The sequence below is a fragment of the Gossypium hirsutum genome, chromosome D13 (genome assembly GCF_007990345.1).
Source record: "Gossypium hirsutum isolate 1008001.06 chromosome D13, Gossypium_hirsutum_v2.1, whole genome shotgun sequence".
Classification (NCBI taxonomy): domain Eukaryota; kingdom Viridiplantae; phylum Streptophyta; class Magnoliopsida; order Malvales; family Malvaceae; genus Gossypium; species Gossypium hirsutum.
Window position 1 is genome coordinate 37850557 of NC_053449.1, and position 7093 is coordinate 37857649.

General features: G+C 33.9%; 1 long non-coding RNA gene across 3 annotated transcripts; it reads right to left on the bottom strand.

Annotated features, from left to right (window-relative positions):
- Positions 1 to 756: 756 nt before the first annotated feature.
- LOC107920813 (uncharacterized) lies at positions 757 to 6546 on the bottom strand. Of its 3 annotated transcripts, XR_001690798.2 has the most exons (6): positions 6263 to 6536; positions 5857 to 5933; positions 5636 to 5685; positions 5197 to 5553; positions 4971 to 5073; positions 757 to 1124 (listed from the first exon to the last, which is right to left on the bottom strand). It is a non-coding gene; the product is annotated as an uncharacterized lncRNA (long non-coding RNA). The 3 variants fall into 3 exon arrangements; XR_001690797.2 differs by having other exon boundaries at positions 5857 to 6544; XR_001690799.2 differs by lacking the exons at positions 5636 to 5685; positions 5857 to 5933 and having other exon boundaries at positions 6263 to 6546.
- Between the last annotated feature and the right edge of the window lie 547 nt (positions 6547 to 7093).

Here is a 7093-nt window from a genome sequence, read left to right on the forward strand (position 1 = left end):
GATTAATTACAATAAATCATTCTAAATTAAAAAATCATATAAAATTCTAATCGAAAAATATAAATATTTAAAGTAAAACTATTAATAAACTATTATTGATAATGATAATTTCCCTTTTTATCTACCTTGCTTTCTTTTCTTTTCTTTTTTTCTCATTGAAATATTTTGTTTGACATTAATAACCATGCTAATAATTATCACCAAAGAAAATAACCATAGCAAAAAATTAATATAAATATAATTAATTAATATCAACTGAAAAATAATAATTTATTTTAATTAAGAGTAAATTTGTACCCATTTGTTTCTCAAAGTGCTCTTTCATATCATAATATAATAACAATTACTCCCTTGTCAATTAAAATATCTTCTATCTCCTTCCAATATCATTATTATTCGAATATAATTCAATATTGCCTTTTCGAAGAACCATCACTTTAATGTTTTATTTTTTTTAATATAATTCTAATTTATTAATGTTAATAATCTCCATTTGTTTTTAGATGCTACTTGACCAAATGTGCATAAGGATGCTATTTATAAAGCTAAACTTAAATTTTATTTGATATATAACTCTCACATTGATTGTGTGATTATTAAGATGCTTGGAATTCTATTCAAGTAATAACTCAATTTTACATCAATAAAATTAGCATTTTTTTTACATAAAACTTTTTGATTAATTATTGTAATTATAATTATATTATCATAATTATTTCCTATATTTCATGGTTAAAGTTCTATTTAAGTAATAAATTTATTTTCAAATTAGCATAAATTTTTAATTAATAATTATAAATTACATTATATTTTTTACATGTGTAATTATCACAACTTCTATTAAATTATAACTATTTTCAGTTGTATAATTATCATAACTTCTATTTTACATCAAATTTTAACTAATAATTCTAAATTATATATCATTATTTTATCTAAATGCCAATGTAGTAACTTAATTATGAAAGTCTGCTACCCTAGCACGATATTGTCTGCCGCCTCTAGCATGAGTTTTAGGTTTTCTTGTCTTTAGTCTTTGTTTGTTTCTTAGTTGCAATTAACGTCTTCAGGCTACTCTTATTCATACGATTGGGAGAGTGGTGATCGTGTTCTGGCCTTCAAACCTGCATTCATGGAGACTGAATTAGCACAATTGTCGCTCAATGAGGAAGAAGAAGAAATCTTACAAATCCAGGTAGATCTGAGTATGCAAAGAGAAGTGGGAGAATTTTAGCTTGTGGGATGTTTCCTAACAGCTAGTATAATTCACTATCCAGCCATGAAAAGCACTATGGCAAACCTGTGGCATCCTGCTTGTAGGGTCCAAATTCGAGATCTAGGGGGAAAAAGGTACCTTTTTCAGTTTTTTCATAGTATGGATATAGAGAGGGTTTTGAAAGGTTTACCATGGACTTTCAATAATCATTTGTTAATACTTTGTAAACTGAAAAGAGGAGAGGATCCACTAAAAGTACCACTAGTTTTTATCCCTTTCTGGGTACAAATTCATGACGTCCTAATAGGGTTATTTTCTGAAAGTCTAGCAATACAATTGGGTAATTTTATAGGAGTTTTCTTGGAGTATGATGGGTCAAATTTAAGGAAGGAAAACCGTAATTACATGAGGGTAAGGGTACAAATTGACGTTAGGAAGCCCTTGAAAAAAAAGAAGTAGGTTATGTGTTGCGGGATATGCTCGTATGTTAAATTTAAGTATGAACGTCTATCGCTTTTCTGTTTCTACTAAGGACGACTGGGACATAATGACTCTTTTTGTGAGGCAAAAATGATGTTAGGGGTGGATATTGCTGAATTGGGTTGGAATTTATCATTGCGAGTACAATCTCGAAGAGCCATTTCAATTAATAGTATATGGCCATGAGAAGAGGGTGAAGGAAAATGAGAAAAAAGTTGGACGAGTAATCGGGTTGTAGGGCTTAGATCTTTGAATGGGGATATGAAAGAAAGAAGGGGAAAAGCCATTAGTCCAATTTTAGGTTTTAACATAGGAGGGGTGTCATCTGTAAATCAACGGAAGGACAAATTTTGGTCCAATTAGATGCAAATGGCCATGGAGCATGATTTGCAAGATGATACCTTAATAAGGGAGGAGGGGAAAAAGTGAAACAGGGAGAGATGGAAGATCTAACAGAAAATGAAGAGAGTGGTAATGCAATAACAAGAAATAGAAGAATGGTGGAATTTAATCTTTTATCATCGGCGGTTGCCAAGAGGCAAGCTGACCGGGCGCAATGAAAATCATAAGTTGAAACGTCCGTGGTTTGGGGAGACAATGGACTATTAAAAGACTTTAGCATTTACTAAATATACATAATCCCCAAATAATCTTCTTTATGGAGACAAAGTTTAGTAGAAAATAGATGGAACGAGCTCGTAGAAGATGTGGTTATGCGAATGGTATTGAAGTTGACTCAGAAGGTACGAGAGGAGGATTGTATCTAGCATGGTGGACTGATGTTAATATAATGCTCCGTAATTTTTCTAAAAGACACTTTGATGTGGTAGTTGAAGATAAGGAAAAAGAAACCAATTGGAGATTTACAGGATTCTATGGATCCCCATATGTGCTAGATAAGAAGGATTCATGGGCTGCTTTGAAAGCTTAGCTACTGATATGGAAACCCTTTGGTTTGCTTGTGGAGACTTCAATGAAATTATGTATAGATTCGAAAAAAAAGGGCTGCCTAGAGATAAAAAAAAGGATGGAACTTTTTTGAAGAACACTAAAGGAATGTCAACTGAATGATGTGGGCTTTGATGGTAACTGGTTCACTTGGGAGAGAGGTAATTTACTAGAGACGAACATACAAGAACGACTAGACAGAGGTGTCGCTAACACAGAATGGATTGCTATGTTTTCGGAGGTGAAAGTCCAACATCTAGTGCATTCATTTTCAGATCACTACCCTCTTCTTATTAATACAAGGAAATGTGATGAACGATTGAGGAACAATAATTTAAAATTTGAAGCTTGGTGGTCCTTGAAGGAGTCTTTCATTAATGAAGTCAAGTTTTTGTGGGAGAAATCTTCAAGGGAGCTATTATAGAAGCTAGAAAATTTGAAAAAAAAGGCTTGAAGAAGTGGGTTGGGAAAATTCAAATAAATAGAAAAAAGAAAAAAATAAATCCTAACGGAAAAACTAGTGGTTGGCTGAAGCTGAAAGAAATGATAAGAATCTAGCTGAGTTGATTGATACGAAAATTAATTTGAATTTTGAGATCGAAAAAGATGAATGTTACTAGGAATAGAGGGCCAGACTAAACTGGTTGAAATTTGGTGATAAAAACACAATAATTTTCACAGTCAAGCATCACAGAGGCGGAGGACAAATCTCATTCACAAGTTAAAAAATGAAGACGGAAGAGAAATGGTGGCATTACAGAAAATAGGTGTTGTGCGGTCTTATTTTCAAAGATCATTTTCGGCAGAAGGCAGGGGGAACTACGAACATATACTATCAGGGATCGAGCGTTGTGTCTATGCGAAAGACAACCAAAAACTTACAACTACATACACTAAAGATGAAATTACAGAAGCAGTATTCGACATGGGACCCATGAAGGCACCAGGAGAAGACAAATTTCCAGCTCTATTTTATCAGAAATGTTGGCAGATTGTTGGAGAAGAAGTCACCTCCTTTCTTACAAATTCTAAATAAGGATATGGAGGTTAGTCCAATTAACTCTACCAATATAGTACTTGTCCCAAAAATTACTAGCCCCTCTAATATGATGCAATTTCGACTGATTAGTCTATGCAATGTACTTTATAAAATTTTGGGAAAGGTAATAGCAAATCGATTCGAGGAGTTATTGAAAAATGCATTGATAAAGCGCAGAGTGCCTTTGTGCCAGGTCGATTAATATCAGATAATGTTCTGTTAGCTTATGAAATGTTGCATAAGTTAAAACAGAAGAGATTGGGGAAAAAAGGGTATATGGCCGTTAAGCTCAATATGAGTAAATCATATGATAGGGTTGAATGGAATTTTATAAAGGAGGTAATGATACGAATGGGGTTTGATCAAAGCTAGGTAGATGCCATTATGAAATGTGCAACCACTGTTTCTTATTCAGTAATCATCAATGGGCATAATGCGGATAAGTTTCTACCAACTAGAGGACTTAGACAAGGTGATCCGCTAGGCCCTTTCTTATTTCTTTTATGTGGTGAGGGTCTATCGAGCCTACTGAGACTAGCAACGAATGGAAACTTCTTAAAAGGTGTTAAGGTTAATAGAAATGACCCACAGGTATCTCATTTTTTATTCGCTAATGATTGTATATTATTTAGGGAGGCGACAAGTAGGGGTGCTAATCTATTCAAGGACATTCTCCGCGAGTACAAATCTTGCTCAGGTCAATGTGTGAACTTTGACAAATCAACAGTATTCTTTAGTAAGAACACGTTAGAGGAAGATAGGAGGCTGGTTGTCAATCTATTTGGGGTACGTAGTTCGAATGAACCACATCGTTATTTAGGGTTGCCTAATATGGTAGGTCGAAGAAAAATGAATATTTTCAAAACTTGAAAGACCAACTCAAAAAACGTATTGATAATTAGAGTAACAGGTACTTATCGTAGGGTGGAAAAAAAGTATTTATGAAGGCCATTCTTCAGGTATACCAACTTATACGATGGCTTTTTTTATTACCTAAAGTTCTATGTGAAGAATTGGAAAGTATCATTGCGAGGTTCTGGTGGCAGAAGGGACATGGAAAAAGTGGAATTCATTGGTGCACTTGGAAAAACCTTTGTTCTTTAAAAGAAAATGATGGTTTAGGTTTTTGAAATCTTGGTCAATTTAATATTGCGTTATTAGCTAAACAAGATTGGCGTCTTATTAATTATCCAAATTCTTTATTAGCCAGAGTTTTAATAGCCAGAGTTTTAAAAGTAAAATACTATCTGCAATTAAGTTTTCTAAAGGCAGAGTTGGGAAATTTACCTTCACTTACTTGGAAGAGTATTTGGCCAGCAAAGGGACTTCTCCAAAAAGGGATGCGTTGGAGAGTGGGCAGGGGAGACAACATTTCTATCTGGGAAGATAACTGGATACAAGGGATTGATACAATTGACGGACATAACAGATCAAATAATGGGGAATTACAGTTAGTCTCGGATCTTATTGATAATACAAACAGAAAATGGAGGTCGGATTTGATTAATAGTACCTTGCAAACGAAAATTGCTTAGAAAATTCTACAGATCCCTCTTGCAGAGATTGATCCCGAGGATACTCAAGTTTGGAAAGGAGAATTATCCAGCGAGTTTTCAGTATGCAGTGCCTATAAACTATTACAAGATGCTATTCTGAATCCTACTAATTTATTACAGACCGAAACTAAAGAATTTTATAGGAAATTCTAGAGCCTATAGCTACCCTAAAAAATTGCAATCACTATTTGGCGAATTTCTTGGGATTTTTCCCTAATCTTGCTAATCTCAGGTACAGAAAAGTCACCTCAAACGACAAATATCCCCGTTGCTGCTCTTGGGCAGAAGAAAGCCTTCATTCTTCCGTGAATGTCCTATAACAACAGAAGTTTGGCAGTTTTTAAATTTATCCTGAGTTATGAATACTATGAATCAAAGTCTATGGGAGTGGCTAACCTAGGTTTTCAAGAGTGGTAACGACGCTCAATACCGACTTTTCTGTTATGCTTTATGGTCGATATGGTTTTCCAAAAATCAATTCATACATGAGGGGAAAAATACAACAAGAAGGGTTTTAGCACAAAACATTTAGAGGTATATGGCAGAATATGAAGGAATAAAAGCAAGGAAGATTCCTGATAAGATGAACAAAAACTACAGAATCCAAGAGGACATACCGAGAATAACGATCTACTTTGATGCAGCGTTTGACAGTAGAAATTTCAAATCAGCGACAGGTCTGGTGGGGTGGGATCTGAGGGGGGGAACTATTGGTACTAAAGATAGTTATTCACAACAAATTTCCCTCCCCATTCACAGTAGAAGCGTATGCATGTTTAGAAGGTACAAGGTTAGGGATCTCACTAAGAATTCAATCGGTCAAACTCATGGGGACTCCAAAATAATAATTAAAAATGTCAAACGACTTTAACAGATAAATTAGTGATTGGAGCTATTATTAGAGACATCTAGAATAAGAAACCCTATTTTCAAGAGATTATCCTTCAACGTATTCATAGATCAGAGAACTTGCATGCACATAGACTAGCAAAAGACGCTCTTTATAGAGAAGAAACCATTTACCTGATGGGAGAAGAGCTGAGTCGCCATGTTTTCACTTCGGAGAGAAGATGGCCAAGAAAGCCAGACTGAAGGAGCAGTTGAAGGAAATGATCTCAAAAGAAAATAGCAAATAAAGTCTAATCTTTGGGAACTGCTATCGTCAGAACAGATGGATTTTTGAAATGACTAATCGATAGATATAATGGTATCCAGCCGTTTTTGAATTGAGTGGGGTGGATATTTTGATTTCTTTTCTTCTTTTCATTTATTGCTTTCTGTTTTTCCATTATGTTAGTACGTTACTTGCTGGTTAGGAGGTCTTCACTATTAATATTTTAGTGAGGCCGGTTTTTGTTTTCAGTTTGTTGAATTTGGTCTGGGTCCAATGATATGGGCCTCCAGTTTGTTTTATTCTTTTTCAATAAAATACCTAGTCATTTTATCAAAAAAAAATGCCAATGTAGTAATATGATGAAAAATAAAAGGTATTTTTGTTGGTTCAAAAGTTTTTTTTAAAACTCATGCTTATATATATTAAATTATTTGGCTTAATTGAATAAACAATCCTCAAATTATACCTTTCTTTTGGTTAAGTATTTAAACTTTTGTAGTCAAATCAGGTACCTAAACTATAATTTCATAACCATTATTGTAACCTCCCCAATCCAACTTAGACGTTAAGCCCGAATTCAGGAGATTACATCGACCACTGAGATGACATAGCAAAGTTATCGGAATTTATAAAATAGACATTTTAAAACAATTTTTTTTATCTTAGAATAAAACTTAGCGTATTTTTAAAAAAACTAATGAGTGGACAGAAATATGATTAATCTAATATTTTTCTAGAAA